The following is a 25775-nucleotide window of genomic DNA, read 5'->3' as shown; positions in this document are numbered from 1 at the left end:
GCCCACACGGGGCCCTCTCAAGCCCATGTGGGGCCCACTTGAGTCTGCGTTGGGCTCACCCGCCACTGCTAATACTGTCACTGTGATCGCACTCTTTAACAAGAGGTAAGTAAAATAAAAGAGAAGAAAACTGAGCAGAAAAGAGAGGAAAAGAAGAGTGGACAAGTCCCGAACTCCAAAGAATACCACTTCATGCCAAAGGGCGATGGTTTTACTCTGTCTTGGAGTTGGTCACCACCTGGCACCTCCATGGCATGCACTTCCTTGTCATATACCTTCCAAAACTTGTATGTTATTCAGGCCTTTTTTCCAATGCCTATTAGCAAAGAACTTTCAATGGATCAATATAATGAATGATAATTTATATTGTTGCTTATTAACTGAGATAGGATCCTCCCTCTGTATACATTAGATGGGATAACATTGCCGTCACTATGAAGGAATGTGCTGTCTTAACTGCTAGCTGCATTACCACATAACTTTCTCCTTTTCTTTTGTTTCAATTAAAAACGCTGCTTATCCTGTTATCCTGTCAATTTATCATTTATTGAACAATCAGGATAATTTAGAAAGATTGATGATATTGTTAGCTTAACAGCGAAGAATAACCCATTATGACGATATTAGCTGACTAAAAATTCCCAGAGTGGTCTGGTACTTACAAATTTTTCTATCACTTCTTTTGAAAAGTAAGATCCTCATTACCAACCTCCCCAACCTTCGGAGGATCGCATTTCATTTTTCTTTCCAGTTATGCTGGCAAAGAACTGCTTAGTTAAGTTACAGTCAAATCTCATGTGAGCAATTTGTTGCTCCAGGGATGCACAATCAAGACTGCTGGACATGCTCCTGTCCTTCTTTCAATGAAGTATTATGTAGATTCTAATGTTGATGGTTATGAAAAACAATCTGCCTTTGCCAACTAAAAGTATTGCAGTTGCTTTAAAGTAGACTCCAAACACCACCATTTATCATTTTCATTTTGTATTCCTGTAAAATATGGCACTGCAGGAATACATGGAGAGCTCAGATGAATTAAGGTTCCTTCATTATGGAGGAGGGCATCGTCTCATTTTACCATCTCGATCTCAGAGACGGTTAACTTTCCCGCAACATAGTGAAGATTAAAATTCTGCAGTTAGAAGACAGTCTGTGTAAGGCCTCAAACTTGAATCACTTTCGTGGTCTCCTCAATACGGGGTGAGAACAGACCAGACGCAGTGACCATTTTGTGGAACACTTTTGATCAGTCCTCAAAACTAATCCCAAGCTTCTGGTCGTTTGTTATTTTAATTGTCCATGTTTCTGTCATGCTTATGCTTCTGGCCCTGGGCTGCTGCAGTGTTCTTGTGAAGCTCATTTGAGGAACAGCATCTGAACACTTAAATAGGATTTCACAGCCTTTGTGACTCAATGTTAAGTTTGACACTTTCAGACCATGTTCTCTGCCTCCAATTTTGATTCTTTCTGGCTGTTTATATTTTTTCCTCGGACAGAGCTGTTTATTATTTTGTCATTCACACATGGACAAATTAGAATTAGAATCTCTATAATGTGGAAACAGGCCCTTTGGCCCAACAAGTCCATACTGACCCTCCGAAGAGTATCACACCCAGACACATTCTCCTACCCTATATTTACCCCTGACAGTGGCATGGTGGTTAGCACTGCTGCCTTATAGCACTAGGATCCCAGGTTCGATTCAAGCCTCAGTCTGTGTGGAGTTTGCACATTCTCCCCGTGTCTGTGTGGGTTTCCGGGTGCTCCAGTTTCCTCCCACAATCCAAAGATGTACAGGTTAGGTAAATTAGCCAAGCTAAGTTGCCCATAGGGTTAGGTGCATTGGTCAGAGGGAGGGTTGCTCTTCGGAGGGTTGGTGTGGACTGGTTGGGCCGAAGAGCCTGTTTCCACACTGTAGGGAATCTAATCTAATGCACCTAACCTACACATCCCTAAGGGTAATTTAGTGTAATTCACCGAACCTGCACATCTTTGGACTGTGGGAGGAAACCCACACAGACACAGGGAGAATATGCAAATACCACACAGTCACCCGAGGCTAGAATCAAATCTGGGTCCCTGATGCTGTGAGGCAGCAGTGCTAACCTCTGTCAATCTGGATAAGTGTTTTGCTTCTTTACCGCAACTATAATGACTCACTTTGCCTTTTGTTCCATAACATTTTTGTCATTTCACCTCTCCTGCCATCGACCGAACAACAGAATTTCTTGTTTGTTTTTCCTTCTCTCCATCCTTATGTAAAAATGGCATAACAACGCTTCCAATTTTTTTTAACTGCTGAAGGAGTATCATTTACTCCACACATTAATTCTGTTTCCCACTCATGGGATTCTCCCAGATCTTTTGAATATTTCTGACAATTTCTGATATTACCATTTCAGATCCTGTCCTTAAATCATGTAAATCAGGAGCAGGAATAGGCCACCCAGCCCTCTGAACCTGCTCTGCCATTCAAATAGATCATGACTGATCTGACTGTCAGCTCAGATCCACATTATCACCTATCCAGATAACCTTTCACCCCCTTGCTTAACAAACATCTATTTGCTTCTGCCTTTAAAATGTTCAAGAACTCTGATTCCATTACTTTTTCAGGAACACTGTTCTAAAAACATTCAAAAAAATCCTAATCTCAGCTTTAAATGGGTAACCCCAGATCTTTAAACTGTGACTGCTGTGAGGTTCTGGATTATCCCATAAGAGGAGACATCCTGTCCACCTTTACCCTGTGAAAACGTCTCAGGATTATATATGATTCAATAAAGTCACCGCTTGTACTTTTAAATTCCAGCGGATAGATGTCAAACCTCTCTAACTTTTTCTCATAAAACCAACCCATCCATTCCATGTGTGATGACGGGCACATGCTTGAAACATAAACACTCCTGCTCTCTGGATGTTACCTGACCTGCTGTGCTTTTCCACCGCCACACATTATGACTCTAACTCTCCAGCATCTGGGTTCCTCACTTTCTCCCATTCTATGAGTTAGTCTGGTAAACCTCCTCTGAACTGACTCCAATGCATTTACATCCTTCCACACTTATTCAAGTTTATGCTATGTGGACTATTTGCTTAACAGTGACATGTGGGGCACATTTTATGGGGCAGTTACAGCATGTATGGTGTGATATTTCTGTTGAACACTTGATAGGAATATAAAGGTTTGAATGCTAAAGTTATGCCTCCAAACGAGCAACAAGTTAAGTATGTAAGTGCATGATACAGTTCCTTTGAAAACAACTTATTGTGGCAAGCAGTGTTTCAGGTAGAAGAATGAAGACAATATGCAATAACTGCTGGGAATGTTTTTATGAAAGAGCAGCACAGTGCTTTCTGTTGAAGCTGCCTCTGTGATCCATTGTCTGCTTTCCTTTATTTATAGACATTAATAACTGGCAGCATTGGTATCTGCAGTGACTTGTATTTCCTTGGTGGAATATGTGCATTCCTTATTTTGTTCTTTTGCTGCTTGAACTTTTTAAAGTCAAAATTTATTACAGTTCCACTACATTCCCCTTTGTATTTACTCAGACAGACATAATATAAACTGGATGATTTTTCCATATTTAAATTTGACACCCTAAAGTTTTGTTCAAATAAATTAGCTATTGGTACCACAGAGAATATATGCTATTTCTCCCTATTAATTTCCTTTTTGTTTACTGTGGACAGTTATTTTAGTTACTTTTTTAAAGTGTTGAATCATTCACATTTAGCATATTTTTATCCATATGTACTCTTTCTTTAAGTTGGATATCAGAAAAAAAGCTCTTTCAACATTCCTTTCATTTTCTTTTTTCTAAGTTAAAAGCTGTTACGACACGGGGTAAACTTTCCTGCTTAATTTAAAACCGGCAACACGGAAAAGATTTATCCCGTGCAGTAACCTGTAAAACTTCAAGTGGCCAAGAACTCAGGAAATGCTCTGTGTGGAGTTTGCACATTCTCCCTGTGTCTGCGTGGGTCCTCCAGGTGCTCCGGTTTCCACCCACAGTCCAAAAATATGCAGGTTAGGTGAATTGGCCATGCTAAAAATTGCCCATAGTGTTAGGTGAAGGGGTAAATGTAGGGGAATGGATCTGGGTGGGTTGCACTTCGGCGGGTTGGTGTGGACTTGTTGGGCTGAAGGGCCTGCTTCCACACTGTAAGTAATCTAATCTAATCTAATCTAATCAAACTATTTAAAGTAAAAATTAACAACTTTTCAAGTATAACAGAGAATAATTAACCAACTAACAATTATGTACATGTCTCCACGCTAAGCTATCTTTTACCTTCCCTTCTATAATACTGGTCCAATAAAACTCCTAATTAAAATTTACAAAACAACACTTCTTATCTCAAAACCAGGCAGCTTTCTGTTCTTCTATTTGGATCTTCTTGTGTCTTCTTTTCTTCTTCTTCAGGATTCTGCTTCACAGGTTACTGATCGAGAAAGGTACTTTTAAAGATATTTTTCAGGCAGTCTGTTTACATGCTGGGGCTTGGCAGTTCTCCCCTCAACTGTTCAATTTTCCCTGGTCTTGTACCCCCCCCCCCAAAGCATCGGATTGTGCCACTGGCTTTTAAGATTGTCAATATACTAAATTCAAACTGGATTGGAGTTTGACATTTTTTGGGCTATACTTTAAACTTATTGGCCAAATTTGAATTTGTTTTTCTGTCCAGGTAGTCGAGTTGTTTGACCAAATGTTACATTGTTACCTTATTGAGAACACCTGGTGCTGTGTCTGGTAGCTCTGCTGCTTTGAACTCTCTTAAAGTACGCCCACATCTTCATAACAAAGCCTATTGATTTTTTTTTACATTTAACTCACATTTTTTCCTCTTCAAGTAAACTTGCCAAAAGAATGAAAATATGTGCAGCTGCAAATGTTCATGGCATTTGGGAAGGCTGGAGGGCATTCAGTATATTTTCATCTGTAACACTTTTTGGTGCATGATTGCGTAGAGTTTGAGGAGGCAAAGTGAAATCAACATTAGCAGCTCCAGGATTGGGGTAGCCTTTATCCCATCCCCACCAGATTCTGGCTGATTTAAACAAACTTTCTCTAGGTTAGATTCTCATCATAAGCTTAAATTAGACACCTGGTAGCACAGTCCAAATGATTTCCCTCACCCTTGCTGATAATACCATGGTGATCATTTACAACATATAGTTCACAAACACTTTGTGCAGCTGAAGAATCTATTTTCCTCCAATTCTTCTCCTCCTAACAGTCTGGGTGTTACCTTCATAAGGATCTGTTCCATTCTATGCGCAGGGAATCCTCTTGGTTTTAATTTCAATATGTCATTTGAAAGCTTGTAATTTTGCAATGAACGGTCCTCTCTTGTTTTAAAGTCTAGAGTTTGACATTTTGAGGCCTGAGGTTTGCTCAACATTAAAGTGAATTAACTCTGTCAAATTCTTTGTTTCTGGCCAGCTTGTAGAATTCAAAAAAGGTGATACTTGTGAAATGGCGTTGCTTTCTTTCTAACAAACATTAATGGAGATATTGTTTTTATTTAATGATGCATGGGAACACTAGCGCCAGGAATTTCTGCTTTGGCTACAATCAGCAATCCAAAGTCTCACAGTTTAAATAAGTGCTTCTTTTTTACTCTCATTTGCACATGCATTCATTTGTAAATTGCCAATTAAATTTGCTATGGACCAGCACAATCAGACAGTAATTTAGACCATTAAAAGAAACTTGATATATTTATCCAGCAATTTGAGGCAGTTATATGAACACATCTGAGAAAACGATTGGTTGATTATATAAAACAAGCAAGTTCGATTGGTGTCTATATGGCCACCTTTTACACTGAATTATCTCAATCACTTTTTGAAAATGTATTCTTTTGTGGGAAATGAGCATTACCAGCATTTGCTGTCCATCCTTAATTTGATCGTCAGCTGACTGATGGTTAGACTTTAGGTTTAAGCTGAGAAGGGGAACGTTTAAAGGAGATGGGAGAGGCAAGTCTTTTATGCTGAGGGTGGTAGGTACTTGGAACGCACTGCCAGAAGTGGTGGTAGAAGTAGATACAACAGCAACGTTTGAGCGGCATTTGGACAGACATACGAACAGGCAGGGATTAGAGGGATATGATCTGTGTGCAGGCAGATGGAATTGATTTAGTAAAGCATTGTGGTTGGCGTGGACATGGTGGGTTGAAGGGCCTATTCCTATGCTGTATAGTTCAGTGTTCTAATATTGGTGATCATGAAGCAGTTAAATTGTCCTAAGGATTCAGATTGTTCATGGATGTGCCAAATAAAGTATAACCATGTTATCCAGTTTGGCTACATGTGACTCCACAGCTGAAATTGCTGGGATGCTGGGACTGACATATGAGAAGTGATTGAATTAGTAAGAAATATATCTGCTGGAGTAAAGAATAATGAGGAGGGATCTGCTGAAAGGCAAAATATTTTAACAGGATTAAACCAGATTGATGCCGGAAGGATGTTCCCAATGATGCCGGAGGAGTCCAGAATCAGAGTCATTGTCTCAGGACACAGGTTTAACCATTCAGGCCTGAGTTGAAGGGAGGTTTCTTCTCCCAGAGAGTGGTGAGCCTGTGAATTGTTACCACACAAAGCAATCCAGGCCAAAACATTGTATGTTTTCAAGAAGAAGTTGGATCGATAGTTCGGGTTAAAGGGGTCAAAGGATATGGGGGAAAAGCAGGAACAGGATTTTGAGTTGAATGATTTCTCACGATCATAATGAATGGCAGAACAAGCTCAAGGAACCAAATGACCTACTCCTACGTCAATTTTCTATACTTCTATGAAGTGACCTCACAAAAACAAAACCAATTCAACAATCTGGCATCAAGCAAACCATTGGAATGAGACCCGGCAAAGACATACATAGTCCAGGCACACTTAAAGTAATTCTCACTAACATTTGAGAGCTGCACTTCAGATTAGGCAAACAACAGCCTCACAAAGCCGACTGATTCATAATTATCAACCAATGTCCCAGATTCTTCCTTTGCCATCTCAATTTATGTCTTGACCACCTCCCACAGGTGCCAGAGCAGTGTTCCTGCCATTCAGAAAGAAATTCCCATGGGAATGTTCAATAATTATTCATGAAATTTATTGCTTAATGTTCATGAGCTAAATATTCTGATGGTTCCAATCCCATTAGTTACTCCTGAAGGTGAACCTCATGTCCCCCATAATCTGAAGAGTACCTTTCCTGTTCAATATTTAATTATACCACGACATGCCTACCTGGATCCCAAATGTCAACTACTTATTGTACTAGACAGTAAATATTTGGATGTTGGTACAGATGTTTCTTCTTTTATTGTAAGACATTCCATGAAATAGTTTACTGAGTAGAGCTAGACATCAGCCAATAAATTGACTTATTTACTTAGCACTTATTATACTTATAACTGAACAGAATATTCTTTTCCAGTGTTTTACAAATATTTCATGAGGAAACAAAATGCTTAACTTTTCAGGTTGGGGATTGGTCAGCTAAGCCATGAATTAAAGTTATTATTTATAGTGAAAAGTACCACCCTTGACCTGGAAGCCCTGCCTCATTCCTGATATTAATGACTTCTGTCTGGGAGTTATTGCCATATAAACACACCCTCATTACCAAATGAATAAAGAGCCCAAAATGTTCCAAAGGGTTTTTATTTAATAACAAGGAATATTTGTGAGGAGTAATAGAGTACATTTGTTTTAACTTCTCTCTTGTATATCAGTCGAAGTATTAATCTATTTAAGATAGACTTATACTCTTCCCAGAATAGCGGAGAGGCAAGTTCAATCAAATTGAATAGATATGAAAACTTGAGTATCCATCAGCATAATTTCATGGCCAAAGTGATTTAATTCCTCGTAAAAGTAAAGTCTGAATAGTCCCAATTAACTTCAGAAGCTCTTTGGTCATGAATATGAATTGGATTTAAATACTTCAGTAAACATTAGCTTGGTGCTACTTACTGTGCCACCTTTCCCATTGCATAGAAAGCAAAAGGCAGTGCTTTCCACTGTTATTGCAATACTATTATAGTAAATGAGCAGCATATAGTATTATGGGCAGCTCGGTGGTTCGCATTGCTGCCTCACAGCGCCACCCAGGTTCGATTCCAGGCTTGAGGTGACCATCTGTGTGGAGTTTGCACATTTTCCCAGTGTCCGTGTGGGTTTCCTCCGGGTGCTCCAGTTTCCTACCACAGTCCAAAGGTGTGCAGGTCAGGTGAATTGGCCATGCTAAATTGCCTGTAGCATTAGATGCTTTAGTCAGAGGGAAATGGGTCTGGGTGGGATTCTCTTCGGAGAGTCGGTGTGGACTTGCTGGGTCGAAGGGTCTGTTTCCACAATGTAGGGAATCTAATCTAAATGCGACATGCATGGTTACCATTGTGATTCGAGGTAAAACCAAGAGGTAAATTAGCACTGTGCAGATAGAAACATTAGTAGGGGCATCAAATGTAGTTATGGCATCGAGATATGGTTTATATTGCTAAAACTGCTAATACACAGCCTTGTACTCTCAATAAGGCAAACGTCTATAATAGTATAGTGTTAGTCTGTATCAGCATGATCAAAACTTAGTAAAAACAGCCCATTTTCGGCACTGACACTTGGCATATCAGAATGATATGAGCAGAATGCAGGTTGATCAAAGGGGTTGGTTTCAGGGGAAATGAGAAAGGCAAGGCTTAGGTCTGATATCCAGCAGCAGTAAAGTTGCAAATCAGTAACTGGATCATAAAATGGCAGCTAATCCTGAAAGAACAGGGATTGTTTTATTTTGCTATATATGCACCCCACAGTATTAACTTAGCAAACGTTGTGGTCCATGAAAGGGTTTATTGAAGATCACTGAATGTCACAGATGTTTATTGCCCTCTCTTGTGGATTGCAGTCAAATCAAAAATTGAAAGGGAAAGGAAGCCATTAAAATTTATCAGTAATGATGACACCATGGAATAAATGCTGGGTATACATTCTCCTGAAAACATTTCCCAGTGATAATTCCTTGCTTCGTGTCCTACAAAGACACTGTTACTCATTGCACTGTGACTATTTCCTGCTGAACTTACTCTCAGTTCTTAATGCATTAGTTCACAGAGGTTAATTTTTTTTCTTTTTCTCAGTCACCCCAGAACCAAAAAAGCCGTAAAACATTCATTGTTAGAGTTAAGAGATATAACTATAAAGTAAATGAGCAGCAAGTGCAAGGGAAAGTAGACGACCATGGTCAGTCTACTGAACATCCAATCACTACTTCTATCCAAATATATCTTTCCCAAGGTAAAACCGCTTACAATACTCCAGCTGTCGTCTTCCAATAGATCGAGAGAGAAGGCTTTTGGTGGAGTGTAGATTAGAGTGGTGCTGGAAAAGCATAGCAGGTCAGGCAGCATCCAAGGAGCAGGAAAATCAACGTTTCAGGCAAAAGCCCTTCATCAGGAATGAAGGCAGGGAGCCTCCAGGGTGGAGAGATAAATGGGAGGATGTGGGGGGGGGGGGGGCTGGGGAGAAGGTAGCAAAGAGTACAATAAGTGGTTGGGGGTGGGGATGAAGGTGATAGGTCAAAGAGGAGGGTTGAGCGGATAGGTGGGAAGGGAGATTGGCAGGTAGGACAGGTCATGAGCATGGTGCTGAGCTGCAAGGTTGGAACTGGTGTCAGGTGGGGGAAAGGGGAAATGAGGAAACTGGTGAGGAAACTGGGGGGGGGCGTGTACCTGACCAGGTAGTCATGGAGGGAACGGTCTTTGCAGAAAGCGGAAAGGAATGGGGAGGGAAATACATCCCTGCTGGTGGGGTCCATTTGGAGGTGGTGGAAATGTCAGCGGATGATGCAGTTTATGCGAAGGTTGGTGCGGTGGAAGATGAGGACGCCGGGGGTTCTGTCCTTGTTATGGTTGGAGGGGTGGGGTTTGAGGTCGGAGGTGCAGGATGTGGATGAGATGCATTGGAGGGCATCTTCAACCACGTAGGAAGGGAAATTGTGTTTTTTAAAGAAGGAGGCCATCTGGTGTGTTCTGTGGTGGAACTGGTCCTTCTGGGAGCAGATATGGCAAAGGCAGAGGAATTGGGAATATGGGATGGCATTTTTGTAGGAGGTAGGGTGGGAAGTGATGTAATCCAGGGAGGTGTGGGGATTGGTGGGGTGGAGTGGTGTGTTCTTCCTATCAGGTTTGGAAGATCAAGAGCATTTCAATCTTCCTGGACACTACGTCCGCAGGAAGTGTGCTTGGTTGCCAACCTATCGGACCTCATGGATTGGTTGGAGCAGCAATTAAAGAAATGTACAGGCGTAAGGAGGTGTGATGAGTGGCAGTTTCAGGAAGTTGGAGGCAATGCAGATACAGTCAGATGGTTGACTGTTCGGAATGGTAGTCAAAAAGTGTGGTTCTGGAAAAGCACAGTAGGTCAGGCAGTATCTGAGGAGTAGGAGAATCAACATTTGGGCATAAACCCTTCATCAGGAATGTGGGGGGGGTAGGGTGGATAAGAGATAAATAGGGGGTAGGGCTGGGGGGAAGGTAGCTGGGAAGGCGATAGGTAGATGCAGGTGGGGGGGGGGGTGATGGAGATAGTTCTGAGGGGTGAGTGGAGTGATAAGTGGAAAAGAAGATGGTCAGGTAGAATAGTTCAAGAGGGCAGTGCCCAGTTGGAGGGTTGGATCTGGGATGAGGTGGGGGGAGGGGCGATGAGGAAACTGGTGAAGTCGCCATCGATGCCGTTTGGTTAGATGGTCCCAAGCTGGAAAGTGAGGCGTTCTTCCTCCAGCTATTGGGTGCTTTAGATTTGACGGTGAAGGAGGCCCAGGACTTGCATATCCTTGACGGAGTGGGAGGCGGAGTTAAAGTGGTTGGCCACAGGGCTTTGGGGTTGTTTGGTGCATGTGTCTCAGATATGTTCCTGAAACGTTCTGCAAGTTGGTGTCCTGTCTCCCCAGTGTGGAGGAGACCACATCGAGAGCAACGGACATAGTCGATAAGGTGTTTGGATGAGCAGCAAAATCTTTGCTGGCTGTGGAAAGGTCCTTTGGGGCCTTGGATGGAGGTGAGGGGGAGGTATAGGTGCAGGTTTTACACCTCTTACTGCGGCAAGGTGAGATGTCAGGAGGGGAGGGTGGTTGGTGGTGGGAGCATAGATCTAACAAGGAGGGAATTGTCTCTGTGCAATGCTGAAAGGCACGGGGAGGGAAATATATCTCTGGTGATGGACTCGGACAGTGGGTGGCAGAAATGGCCTCGGAGAATGCGCTGTATCAGAAGATTAATGGGATGGAAGGTAGTAGAGATATCCAGGTAGTACAGGAGTCTCCTGCAGCTATCTACAGTGAAGGTTGATGACTTTTCAGGTGACTCTAGCACTGATGCCAGGTTTCTGGTACCACAACTGACTCTGCTGTAAAGATAGCTATATCAGGTTCAAAGCTATCAATTGTAATAGGGGACTGTCTGGTCAGAGGCACAGACAGACATTTCTGTGGCTGTCATCGAGACATCAGGATGGTCTGTTGCCTCCCTGGTGCCAGGATCAAGGATGTCTTGGAGTGGGTGCAGAATATTATGAAAGGGGAGAGTGCCCAGCAGATGGTGAACATTGGTACCAGTGATGTAGACAGGGAAACAGCTGATGTTTTGCAGAAAGAAGATAGGAAATTAGGCAAGAGTTTAAAAAGTTGGTCCTCAAGGGTAATGATATCAGAATCACTCCTTGTGCCATGTACAACTGATAGCAGGAAGAGGAGGATAGGGCAGATAAATGCATGTCAGGTATAAGGAGCAAGGATTTACATTTTTGGACCATTGTTATCTCTTCTGGGGTAGATCTGACCTGTATACAAAGGACAGGTTGCACATGAATTGGAAGGGGACCAATATCCTGGTGGGAGGTTTGCTAATGCTACTCAGGAGGCTTTACACTAGTGTGGGGGGAGGTGAGAGAGATAGACCCCAAAAGGTTCTGAATAAAGAGATAAATTTGAGGCTGGAACAGTGAATGAGGGGAGCAAGTTAAATAGTAAGTCCGGAACAAGCACAGCAGAGAATGAGGTAAGACTGATGAATTAAACTGCATTTATTTCAATGCAAGAGGCCTGACAGGTAAGGCAGATGAACATATGGCATGGTTGGGAAAATGGGACTCAGATATCATATCTATTATAGAAAAGTGGCTCAGTGATGGACAGTTTAATATTCCAGAGTATAAGTGCTAGAGGAAGGATAGAAAGGGAGACAAGAGAGGAAGGGGAGTAGTGTTTTTGGTTCAGCATAACATAACAGTTACATGTCAGGAGGATATTCCTGTGAGAATGCTCAGTGAAGTTACATAGGTGGAACTGAGAGATAATAAAAGGGATAATCACCTTACTGAGATTGTACTATAGGCCCCCAGTTGCCAGAAGGAATTTGAGAAACAAATGTAAGGAGATCTAAGCTATCTGTAAGACTGATAAGATTGTAATGGTAGGGGATGTTAACATTCCAAACATAGACTGGGACTGCTATAATGTTAAGGACTTGGAGAGAGAGGAATTTGTTAAGTGTGCATAAGAAAATTTTCTTATTCAATATGTGGATGTACCTCCCAGAACAGGAGCAAAGCTGAACCTTCTGTTGGGGGAAAAAAGGGCAGGACATGTGACTGAGGTATCAGCGGGGGAGCACTTTGGGGCAAGTGACCATCATTCTCTTAGTTTTAAAATAGTGATGGAAAAGGATAGACCAGATCTAAAAGTTACATTTCAAAAATGGAACAAGGCCAATTTTGATGGTATTAAACAGAAACTTTCAAAATTTGATTGGGGGAGGCTGTTCACAGGTGGTTAGAAAGTGGGAGGCCTTCAAAAATGAGATAACAAGAATTCAGAGGTAGTATATTCCTGTTGGAGTGAATGGCAAGGCTGGTATGTGTAAGAAATGCTGGATGACTAGAAACATTGAGATTCAGGTCAAGAAAAACAAGGAGGCATATGTCAGCCATAGACAGCTGGGATCAAATGAATCCTGACAGGAGTATAAGGGCATTATGAGTATACTTAAGAGGGAAACCAGGAGGGCAAAAAGGAGACTTCAAGTAGCTTTGGCAAGTAGGTTTAAACAGAATCCAAAGAGATTATACAAATACGCTAACGACAAAAGAGTAACTAGGGAGAGACTAGGGGTCCTTAAAGAACAATGAGATTGTCTATGTGTGCAATCACAAGAGGTTGGTGAGATACTAAACAAATATTTTGTGTCAGTTTTTAATGTACAGAAGGAAATGGAAGTGAGAAATTGAGAAAATAATTAGTGATGTCTTGAAAGGTGCACAAATACAGAAGAGGAGATGCTGGAGGTCTTACAATGTATAAAGGTAAATAAAGCCCTTGGACCTGATCAGATGTTTCCCAGAACTTTGTGGTAAGCTAGGGAAGTGATTTCTGGGCCCTTGCTGAGATATTTGTATCATCAACAGATATGTGTGAGATGACAAAAGGCTGGAGGGTTGCTAATGTGGTGCCATTATTTAAGAAAGGTGGTAAGAAAATGTCAGGAAACTATAGACTGGTGAGTCTTAAGTCAGTGGTAGGTAAGTTGTTTGGGGGGATTCTAAGGGATAGGATTTACATGCATTTGGAAAGGGAAGGACTGGTTAGGGATAGTCAACATGGCTTTGTGTGTGGGAAATAATGTCTAACTAGCTTGGTGAGTTTTTTGAAGAGGTGACAAAGCACTTGGGAGGCAACATACCATCCAGGAGTCTCGTTTGCGACCACAGATTCTCCTGTCTGTTCCTCGAGCCATTGAATCTCCCATTACTATCGTGCTCCTATTCTCCCCCTTTCCCTTCTGAGCCATTGAGCCAGGCTCAGTGCCAGAGACCTGGCCACTGTGGCTTTCCCCTAGTGGGCTCCACCCCCCTCACCACCATCAGAATGGTAGACATTGTCTACATTGAGGTCGAGAGTGTGGTGCTGGAAATGCACAGCAGGTCAGGCAGCATCCAAGGAGCAGGAGAATCGACTTTTTGGGTAAAAGCCCTTCATCAGGATTCCTGATGAAGGGCTTTTGCCTGAAACATCGATTCTCCTGCTCCTCGGATACTACCTTACCTGCTGTGCTTTTCCAGCACCACACTCCAGACTGATCTACAGCATCTGCAGTCCTCGCTTTCTCCTGTTGTCTATATTGACTTCAGCAAGGCATTCGACAGGGTTCCACATAGTAGACTTGTCAGGAAGGTTAGAACTCATGGAATCCAAGGGAAGTTAGCCAATTAAATACAAAATTAGTTTGAAAGTAGAGGTTGGTGGTAGAGGTTTGTTTTTCAGATTGGAGTACTGTGATCAGTGGTGTGATGCAAGGATCAGTGCTGGGTCCACTGCTTTTCGTTCATGTATATAAATGACTTAATTGTGAATATTGGAGTATGGTTAGTAAGTTTTGCAGGTGACATGAAAATTGATGGTGCAGTGGATAGTGAAGAAGGTTATCTTAAAGTTCAATGGGACCTTGATCTGATGGGTCAAAGAGTGGCAGGTGGGGTTTAATTCAGGTAAATGTGAAATGTTGCATTTTGGTAAGGTATACTAAGGCAAGACTTATACTGTTAATTGTAGGACCCTGGAAATTGTTGTCAACTAGAGTGATCTAGGGATGCAGGTGCATAGTTCTTTGAAAGTGGAACCACAGGTTGTAAATAAAGTATTTGGCACTCCTGCTTTCATGGATCAGGACATTGAATTGAGGATTTGGGATGTGATGATATGGCTATACAGGACATTGGTGAGGCCCTTTTGAAATTCTGCATTCAATTCTGGTCTCTCTGCTGGAGGAAAGATGTTCTTAAACTTGACAGGATACAGAAAAGATATACAAGGATGCTGCTGGGATCAGAGATTTTGAGATGGAGGGAGAGGCTGAATAGGAATGAGGGTGAAGGAGGAATTGCAAATTAGAGAAGTTGAATTCAATGGCCAATCAAGTACAGAAAGTGAAATTAAGAGAGAAAGGAAAAATAAGAGAGAGACAAGAAAGAAAAAATAAAAATAATCAATGTTCAAATGTCTACCTGTTAAATTCTTTACAAACTTGCAATGACAAAAGTGTTCCACAAATCGTATCCGTGAAAGTTACCTTGAGTGAAATAATAACAGCAAAGTTTCTGTTGCAAACTTTGTACAAGATGTTCAAGAGAGAAAATGTTTACCTGTCCTCACCAATGTACCTGTTGCAGGTGCTTCCATTAATGACATTATCAGGAATTAATTAATTATCAGGAATGAATATCACACCATCCTTCACGGAGACAAAATCTAATCTAATTAAGGTATATTTAACTGGAATATGTAAGATATGATGAAGGGATTTACAATGTGGACATGTAGCGGATATTCCCCTTGTGGGGTAATCTAGAATGAGAGGACATAGTTTTAGTCGAAAGGGTGGCAGATTTAAAACAGATGATGAGGAAGTACATCTCTCAAATGGTCATGAATCTATGGAATTCACTGCTCCAAAGTGCAGTAGATGTTGGGACATAGAATAAATTTAAGAAGGAAATAGACATTACTAATTTTAAAATTAGTAATGTATTGATGGATTATGGGGAGTGGGCAAGAAAGTGGAGTTGAGGGCAAATGAGATCTCCCATGATCATAATAACTTATGGAGTAGACTCAAAGGGCTGAATTGCCTCCTTCTGCACCTAGTTCTTGTGTTGTTCTGTTCACTCTGAGTGTACCTTCCATTATACTGAATGGTGTTACCTCTATTCCAATAGACTAGATTCAAATCAGACCTAGCAACTCAAAGCTCAACATCTATAAGGTGCTGTGAGGCATAAACAGCAGCATATTCAGTCACAATCACTAGACTCAAGACTCATTAGATCCCTTATTCCAAATGTTTCACTGAGCCTGAGGAATAACCCTGGCTCAATAATGAGTGTTAAAGACCATGTCAGAACAGCACAAGGTATACCTAAAAGAAACAAGACCACAACACATGACCACTTCCATCCCAGAGCAGAAGAAGCATGTGATACATGGAACTAAAATGATCACACAAACAAGGGATCAAATCAAATTCCTGCAATGTACAATATGAATGGTGGTGGAAATTAAAGAACTAATAAGAGGAGTAGACAGCACAGATGTCCCCATCCACAATGATGGAGGATTTTAGTACATCAGCGCACAAGAAAAGGCTGAAGCATTTGTAAGCATCTTCAGCCAGAACTGCAAGATGGTTGATTCATTTCAGTCTCTTCCTGATTGGCCCCAGGATCACAGATACCAGTTTTCAGCCAATTTGATTCTCTCGACATAACACGGAGAAAGGTATAAAAGCGTTGGATACAACAAGCACCATTGCGCCCAACAACAATAAAGCAAAAGTACTGAAGGATTGTCCTTCAGAACTAATTGAACCCTAGCCAAGTTGTTTCAGGACAATAAAAACCCAAGCAATTGCTGAGATATGTCCTGTAAGAGCAGGATAAATGTGATCTGACAAAATAGTGCATGATGAATCTATTCTCAATCATTTAAGTGATTAATTATGTTGTCAACAGTGCCATAAAGTAGCACTTGCACATCAATAACTGGATCTCTGAGGCTCAGTTCATGTTCAGCAATATTCATTCAGCTTCTGATACCTTATTCCAGTCTTAGTTCAAGAATGGATAAAAAAACTGAACTCCTATGATGAGAATGACTGCATTTGACATCAGGGCAGGACTTTACTAATTCTGACATTCAAGGACCCTGAGAAACTGTAATGCAATGGAAGTCGGGGGAAATCCTTCCACTGGTCCAAGTCATACCTAGTTCAAAGGAAGATAGTTGTGTTTGTCACGTTATCATGGGGAGCTTTTGCTCAGATGTTCCGTGACTATATCTTAAGCCCATCCATCTTCAACTACTTCATCAATGACCTTCACTTTGCTATAAAATTCTGAAGTAGAGATGTTCACTGATGATTGTATAGTCTTTATCAGTTATAGCTGTTCAGATCCTAAAGCAGTCTATGTCTTAATGGAGCAAGTCTCAAACAACATTTAAGCTTTGGCTAATAATGACAAGTAACATTCATACCACATCTTTGCCTGGCAATGACCAACTCCCAAAAAGACAGAACCTAACCATTCTCCCTGGACATTCGATGGTGTTACCATCAATAAATTTCCTACCATCAACATCCTCAGTGTTAACATTGACTAGAAACTGAACTGCCTTCGGCAGTTAAATCCTGTGCAAAAACGGAAATTGCTGGAACAGCTCAGCAGGTCTGGTAGCATCAGTGGAGAGAAATCAGAGTTTAATGTTTCGGGTCCTTAGTATTAATGGTAGCTAGGAATGTAGTGGCTATTTATTCAGAAGATGGGCTGGCGCGAGGAGATAAGGAGTAAATGAAAGGTGGAGATAAAGACCAAAGAGAAAGAAGGAAAATTGGACAGACAGAGGAGTGGATAATGCTCAGGCCAGGAGGGTGAATGGCTATTAATAGGGGACTGTAAGTGGCTAACAATGGGTTGTGTAAAATGTTAGGCTACAAGAACAGGGAATACTGAGTGAGTGACTTAATCCTGACCTCCCAAAGATTTTTACTCATCCACTTGACAGGGTTTGGATTTTAGTGGAATATTTCTTAATTTGCCTTTTGGATAAAATTTAGTTAAATTTGACAACCCATTACAAAGTTAAGTACTTACTTGTACAATGTGTCTGCATCTCCTCCCATTCACCAAAGCACCTTCAACATCTCATTTCAACCTCTATCCATAAGAAGAACATGAGCAGCAGGCATGTATAAGCATTGTAGCCTTCGAGTTCAATTTCAAGTTACACACCTCTTAATCTGGAACTGTACTGCTGAGTCATGATTTTGAACACTGTCTCCAGCTGCATTCTGCGCATGTATACACTGTATGGCCTGCAGCAATTTAATAAGGATGCACACCCTCTCAAGGGCAATTAAGGAGGGCAACAAAAGCTGGCCTCACCAATGACATTAGCATTGCACAAATAAATAAAAAAGACAGCAATTTCACACATTCATTGGTGAGCCGGGTTGGTAAGTTGCTGCTTCTGTGATGCTAACCTTGGAGTTAATGAGGATCACTGTGAATCTCATATCTCTATATGTGAGTGGCGATTACTTTGGATTGGTAGGAATGCTTATTCAAGGAGATTTCGAGTGCCATCTGTGTTTGTTGTGATAGCCTCACACAAACCAACTGCTGGCCTGCAATATGCTCTTACTTATTGTAAACAGACCCTTTGAAGAGGGATAATGAGGATATTTTAGAAGTAGTTCAAGAGTCTCAAGAAAATTGAATGTGCATGATATAGTTGTTACATTGTTTATGTGTGGAATGAATACCCAATTTCATCAGCCCAACTTCAGCAGCAAGGTGTTTTAAGTTATATTCCATGTTATACTGTTGTATTGTCTTTGCTTCAAAAAACAAAACTGCTTGCTTAAGTAAAGTGTACTGTTCTTCTTGTAAATGATGTGTCTTTTGACAGATACTACCTTGAATATCATGAAATAATGGATAAAGAACCTTATATTACTGAGAACAAAAGCTAATATAATTCACAGAGTGTGATAGCCCACAGCCTGGCAGATGATAAAGTTCCTGGAGATGGCAAGGCTCATCATTTGTGGAATGACAATTGCTACAACCTGCATGACCAAGACATCTTCCAACATCAGATTCAAAGCAGTACTGTCTCCCTATCTCAACCTCCTCCAAACATTATCATTCCACAAACACAGTGTCAAGCAGTATCCTTGTATTTATTTTGTTACTTACATCAGAACAGAGGTCAGAAATAGGCAATTCAGCCTTGGAAGCCTGCTCTGCCATCTCAGGTCTTCACTGAAGCAAAAACAGAAATTGCTGGAAAAGCTCAGCAGGTGTGGCAGCGTTTGCAAAGAGAAATCAGAGTTAACATTTCAGGTTTAATGACCGTTCCTCAGAACAGATAAACTTTCACTCTCTTAGCTTACCAAAAATGTATCTACCTCAGTGTTCAAAACCTCTACTCTCATCACCTTCTCAGGTCCATAGTTTCAAAGACACCTGAGAGGGTCATTCATTAAAGGAAGAAAAACGCCACATCTCTGTCTTGAATAGGTGACCCTCTTAATTTTTAACAGTGGCTCTAGATCAGGTCCCATAAGAGAAAGCATCCTCTCCGCATCTATCCTCTTAAGACAACTCAGGATCTCACATATTTCAATCAAGTCACCACCTCTTACAATTCTAAACTCCAGTAGATACAAACCTGGGCTGTCCAACATCACCCTAAACCACCAATTTATCCATGGAATTATAGATATTCGTCTAATAAAATATCTCTCAATGCTTCCAACGCATTTACCTTCTTCCTAAGTAATCAGTACTGTACACAGAGAAGCAATTTCTAGTTTCACAAGTGCCCTGTTTGACTGAAGCATAACCTCTCTACTGTTGTATTCAATTCTCCTCATAATAAATTCTATCAGTTTTCCTAATTACTTGCTGTGTCTGAATACTAACATTTTCTGATTCATGCACTGTAATCCTTCTATATCTCAAGAGCTCTGCAATCTCTCACCATTTAGTTGATAGACTTTCATTCTTCCTGTTAAAAAAGATAATTTCATATTTTCCCACGATATTTTTCAGATCTTCTACTCATTTGGACATTCTATAACATCAAGTATAATTAAAGAACTGTGAATACCAGAGAGCTGAAACAAAAACAGATATTGCTGGAGAAACTCAGCAGCATCTGAGAGAATATAGAGTGAACATTTCAAGTCTGGTGACTCTTAAACATTCCTAATGAAGAGCTTATGCTCAAAACGTCGAGTCTCCTGCTCCTTTAATGCTTCTTGATCAGCTGTGCTTTTCCAGCAGCACAAGTTTTGACTCTTCATCTGAGCTTGTTCACCAGAGCTACTGGACTTGAACTGTTAACTCTGCTTTCTCCCCACAGATACTGCCAGACCTACTGGGTCTCATCAGATATTTCTGGCCTTGATTTATATCTTCTTGTAGTCACTTCCTGTCTTTGATAGAACATAATTCTTTCAACCAAGTCATTTCTAGATTTTGTAAACATGTGAGCTCCCAACACTGATCCCTGTGGCACACCACTCATTACATATATCAAACTGAAAAATACCCCTTGATGTTTACTCTTTGCTTCCAGTGAGATATCTGGTCTTCTATCTACACCCCAAATGCTATCCCCAAAACCATGAGCATTTATTTTTTGCAATTTGATGTCACATTTTATTGTATGCTTTCTGGAGATCTCAGGTCAATACATTGTGGTGAAGATGCAAAGTCAAAGGATTGGGAAGCCTTCAATGAAGAGCAGGGGATAGAAGAGCAATAAGGGGGACTAGATGAAGTATAAGCTATCTAGTCATTTTTTTTTTAAATGCAGGAGGTTTTTTTAGATATGTGAAAACTAAGAGAGAGGCAAGAGTGGACATTGGACTGCACAAAAATTAGACTGGAGAAGCAGTAATGGGGAGCAAAGAAGCAACAAAGGAACTGAATAGGTACTTTGCATCAATCTTCACAGTGAAACATACCAGCAGCATACCAGAACTTCAGGAGAATCTGGGGCAGAGGTGAATGTAGTGGCCATCATTAAGGAGATTGTGCTGGGAAACTGAGTGTTCTGAAGATGGATCAATCATCTGGAAAAGATAGACAATGCCCCAGAGCTCTGAAGGAAATAGCTGAGGAGATTGTAGATGCATGAGTGGTGATCTTTCAGGAACCACTGGAGTCACGGAGGATCTGAGAGGACTGGAAAATGGCAAATGTAGCACTCCTGTTTAAGAAGGGAGGGAGGCAGAAGGTAGACTTTGTAAACTACATTACTTCCTTTCAAAAAATGATTTAAAGCAAGACAGCCATGCTTTACTCTTTGCATTGATAGTCACGACCTTCTCTGAGGATTTTTTTTTTAATGTTTCCAGGTCTTTGAGAGCCAAACGACAGCAAATGTTGTGGAAGAAAAGAAGTGTACTTCACTTGCTTTCAAATGGTGAGTGTGACTCCATTGGCTGGAATATTTCAGAAGATTCATTTTAATGTAATATCGGATCTTCAGAAGCCAAAGGAAGGAGAAATTTAGAGATTTATAATGTGTACTGAACATATAACACAGTGCATACTGTTGTGTAACTTGATGACTAGTCAGTAGCCTTGTTTTGTTTGGTGCTTTTGTTTACATTTTCCCCTGTGAATAACACAAAGCAATATTGCTTTCAGAAATCTACCTTCTACTCAGTGCAGCACAGCACTCTATCACTGCTACTTACATATTGTGGTGGCATAGTGTTTACCAATGCTATTAATCTAATGGTCTCAGGGAATATCATGCATTTACAATCATATGGCACCTTTAATATGATGAAAAGTTCAAAGTTGCTGAACACCATTATTATTTTAAACATTACTGTGACTCATAAAGAGCTACCAAGTCAGATGCTGAAAAACTTGGTCAAAGCGTTAGATTGTAACGAGTGGCCTCAGAAAGAAAGTGAGATACTAAGAAATGTAGCGAGCGCTTTCCAGAACTTGGGACAAAGGCAACTGAAATAATGATGGAATAATCATAATTGGGAACCAACAAGAGTCCAGAATTAGAGGAATACAAGTACCTAGGGAGCTTGTGTGGTCATACACGAGCACGTGAATGAAGAACAGCAGGAGAGCATTCGAGACCTGCACCACCATTTGAAAAGATCATGGTTGATCTGATCATGGCCCTTTCTTTATTTACCTGCCTATTTCCTATGTTCTTAAACTCTAAATTAACAAAAGGGTCAATCTAACTCAACCTTAAAATTTTCCAATTGCCCTGCAAAGAGCTGCTTCTTCCCCACTGTTATCAGACTTATGAACGGACCTCTCATATATCAGAATTGATATTTCTCTGCATCTTCTCCATAGCTGGAACACTATATTCTTTGTTCGATTCTACATCCCTGAGGTATACTTGTAAGTTGTGATTTGGCTGGTTAGCATGCTGTACAATATTTATCACTGTATCTCAGTATGTGTGACTCCAATAAATCAAATCAAATCACTACTCTGGGGAAGGGAATTCTCCAGACAAGTTACCCTTTCAAATGGCAAATCCCTTACCTTAAACCTACCTCTCTGATGAGGGGAAGCGTCCTTTCAGTATCCATCTTGTCAAGTCCCCTCAACATCTCATATGCTTCAATAAGACCATCTCTCATTCTTCTAAAATCCAAAAGGCATAGCAACCATCTTTCCACATAGGAAACTGTTTTACTCTGAGAATCAATTATGTCAGTTATGTGAGGATCCCAGGTTGAAGTGTTTTTCATTTGAAGTCACTCATGGGACATGGGCGTTGCTTGCTGTGCCATTCCTAGATTATCTCGAGAAGGTGATGGTGAGCTTCCTGAATCTCTGCAGGCCATGTATTGTTGGTAGACTCTCAATACAGTTAGGGAGGAAATTTCAGGATTTTGACCCAGTGACATTGAAGGCATGGCAATAAATGTCAGATTGGTGATTGACTTGGAGGGAAACTTGGAGGAGAACATGTTTCAATGGATCTGCTGCCCTATTTCTTCCAGGTGTTTATGGGTTATGTGTTTAGAAAATGGTGTCAATGATCTCTGGTGAATTTTTCAGTATATGGTTCTGAATGTTTTATCCATTAGGAAGACACAGTTACAAAAGGGATCAAATTTAAGAACTAAATGTTCTGGAGGATTCTGGGTAATCCAAGATGGAGGATGGGAAAAAATTCTGGCTGTAAGAGTTGCTCCTTTTTTTTGAGGTATTTTAGGTGTTGGAGGTGATTTCCTTGAATTCCAGGAGCAGCAATTACTGTTTTATATGCTGTTGCATTGTTTGGGAACTTTGGAAAAAAAAATGTCAAAACAGCAGTTTTAAAAGGGACAAGAGCAGACAAAGGAAACACATGGTGAGGACAGTGCAGGAGACAGAGAGAGAGAAAACCTGCACAGTTACTGCCTTTGCTTTTTGAATTCGTGTATCGCTGGACATCGGAGTGCATCTGGGAAAATTACCAAACAATGAAATTCACAACTAATCTTGGAGGAACTGTTGGGCGAAGCTCACAGCACAGAAGCAGATAAGTTAATTGTTGTTTTAAGTCTGTCCAAGAGAAAGGCTACAGTAGTGGGGACAGTGGATTCTTCTTGATTATGTGTTTTTGGAGATAAGTCTCTTGATTACACTTAAAATATAAGCCATAGCTATTAATTTAATCTGGGGCAGTGTTTGTAGAGGAATAAGACGGTGTTATTTTCTAGGTCTGTAGATTGTGAAGGAGCAAAAATGGCCTTTGCAGTGATATGTACTACTTGTCAGATGTGGGAGTTTAAAGAGAGTTTAAGGGTTACTGCGGATTATATCTGCCATAAATGCTGTTGGATGCGAATCTTATTAGATCAAGTGGATCGGTTGGAGAGACAGATAGAAGCGATGAGGAATTTGCAACAGCAACAGTATGTGATGAATGGCAGTTATAGGGATGGGGGAAAATCTCAGATACAGTCACATAGATAGGTTAACTCCAGGAAGGGTAAGAGAGGGAGGCAGCTGGTGCAGGAGTCTTTTGTGGATATACCCATTTCAAACAGATATGCTGTTTTGGAAAATGTAGGGATTCTCAGGGGAACGTAACACCAACAGCCAAGTTTCTGGTATTGAGACTGGCTCTAATGCAACGAGGGGTACGTTGGCTTTCAAGAGATCAATTGTGTTAGGGGATTCTATAATCAGAGGTACAGACAGACGTTTCTGAGGCCAGCAGAGAAAAAGCAGACTGGTGTGTTGTTTCCCTGGTGCCAGGATCAAGGATGTCTCAGACAGGGTGCAGAATGTTCTCACGGGGAAGAGGGGCCAGCAGGAGGTCATTGTCCACATTGGAACCGATGACATTGGAAGGGAAAAGGTTGAGACTCTGAAGGGAGATTACAGAGAGTTAGGCAGAATTTAAAAAGGAGGTCCTCAAGGATAGTAATATCTGGATTACTCCCAGTGCTATGAGCTAGTGAGGGCAGGAATAGGAGGGTAGAGCAGATGAATGCATGGCTGAGGAGCTGATGTATGGGAGAAGGATTCACATTTTTGGATCATTGGAATCTCTTTTGGGGTAGAAGTGACCTGTACAAGAAGGACGGATTGCACCTAAATTGGAAGTGGACTAATATACTGGCAGGGAAATTTGCTAGAACTGCTTGGGAGGATTTAAACTAGTAAGGTGGGGGGGTGGGACCCAGGGAGATAGTGAGGAAAGAGATTGATCTGAGATGGGTACAGCTGAGAACAGAAGTGAGTCAAACAGCCAGGGCAGGCAGGGATAAGGTAGGACTAATAAATTGAACAGCATTTATTTCAATGCAAGGGGCCTAACAGGGAAGGCAGATGAACTCAGGGCATGGTTAGGAACATGGGACTGGGATATCATAGTAATTACGGAAACATGGCTCAAGGATGGGCAGGACTGGCAGCTTAATGTTCCAGGATACAAATGCTACAGGAAGGATAGAAAGGGAGGCAGGAGAGGAGGGGGAGTGGCATTTTTGATAAGGGATAGCATTGCAGCTCTGCTGAGGGAGGATATTCCTGGAAATACATCCAGGGAAGTTATTTGGGTGGAACTGAGAAATAAGAAAGGGATGATCACCTTATTGGGATTGTATTATAGACCCCCCCCAATAGTCAGAGGGAAATTGAGAAACAAACTTGTAAGGAGATCTCAGCTATCTGTAAGAATAATAGCGTAGTTATGGTAGGGGATTTTAACTTTCCAAACATCGACTGGGACTGCCATAGTATTAAAGCTTTAGATGGAACGGAATTTCTTAAGTGTGTACAAAACAATTTTCTGATTCAGTGTGTAGATGTACCTACTAGAGAAGGTGCAAACTTGACCTACTCTTGGGAAATAAGGCAGGGCAGGTGACTGAGGTGTCAGTGGGGGAGCACTTTGGGGCCAGCGACCATAATTCTATTCATTTTAAAATAGTAATAGAAAAGGATAGATCACATCTAAAAGTTGAAGTTCTAAACTGGAGAAAGGCCAATTTTGACGGCATTAGGCAAGAACTTTCGAATGCTGATTGGAGGCAGATGTTTGCAGGTAAAGGGATGGCTGGAAAATGGGAAGCCTTCAGAAATGAGATAACAAGAGTCCAGAGAAAGTATATTCCTGTCAGGGTGAAAGGCAAGGCTGGTAGGTATAGGGAATGCTGTATTACTAAATAAATTGAGAGTTTGGTTAAGAAAAAGAAGGAAGCATATGTCAGGTATAGACAGGATAGATCGAGTGAATCCTTAGAAGAGTATACAGAAAGTAGGGGTATACTTAAGAGGGAAATCAAGAGGGCAAAATGGGGACATGAGATAGCTTTGGCAAATAGAATTAAGTAGAATCCAAAGGGTTTTTACAACTATATTAAGGACAAAATGGTAACTAGGGAGAGAATAGGGCCCCTCAAAGATCAGCAAGGCAGCCTTTGTGTGGAGTCACAGAAAATGGGGGAGATACTAAATGAATATTTTGCATCAGTATTTACTGTGGAAAAGGATATGGAAGATATAGACTATAAGGAAATAGATGGTGACATCTTGCAAAATGTCCAGATTACAGAGGAGGAAGTGCTGGATGTCTTGAAACGGTTAAAGGTGGATAAATCCCCAGGACCTGATCAGGTGTACCCGAGAACTCTGTGAGAAGCTAGAGAAATGATTG

The 25775-nt window shown here is 41.1% G+C and overlaps 1 protein-coding gene across 8 annotated transcripts in view; it reads left to right on the top strand.

The window, feature by feature from the left end:
• LOC140493786 (leucine-rich repeat-containing protein 4C-like) overlaps positions 1-25775 on the top strand; it is a 991485-nt gene that overhangs the window by 376363 nt on the left and 589347 nt on the right. For 7 of the 8 annotated variants that reach the window (XR_011963766.1, XM_072592659.1, XM_072592652.1 and 4 more), the window contains exon 3: positions 20986-21053. The exons of the other annotated variant lie outside the window; for it this stretch is intronic. The gene's annotated coding sequence lies outside the window, so the exon portion shown is untranslated. The remainder of the gene's footprint in view (positions 1-20985; positions 21054-25775) is intronic. 8 annotated transcript variants of the gene reach the window in all.

This window comes from Chiloscyllium punctatum, chromosome 22 (genome assembly GCF_047496795.1).
Source record: "Chiloscyllium punctatum isolate Juve2018m chromosome 22, sChiPun1.3, whole genome shotgun sequence".
NCBI classification, from domain to species: Eukaryota; Metazoa; Chordata; class Chondrichthyes; order Orectolobiformes; family Hemiscylliidae; genus Chiloscyllium; species Chiloscyllium punctatum.
This window is presented reverse-complemented; position numbering and strand designations above follow the sequence as displayed.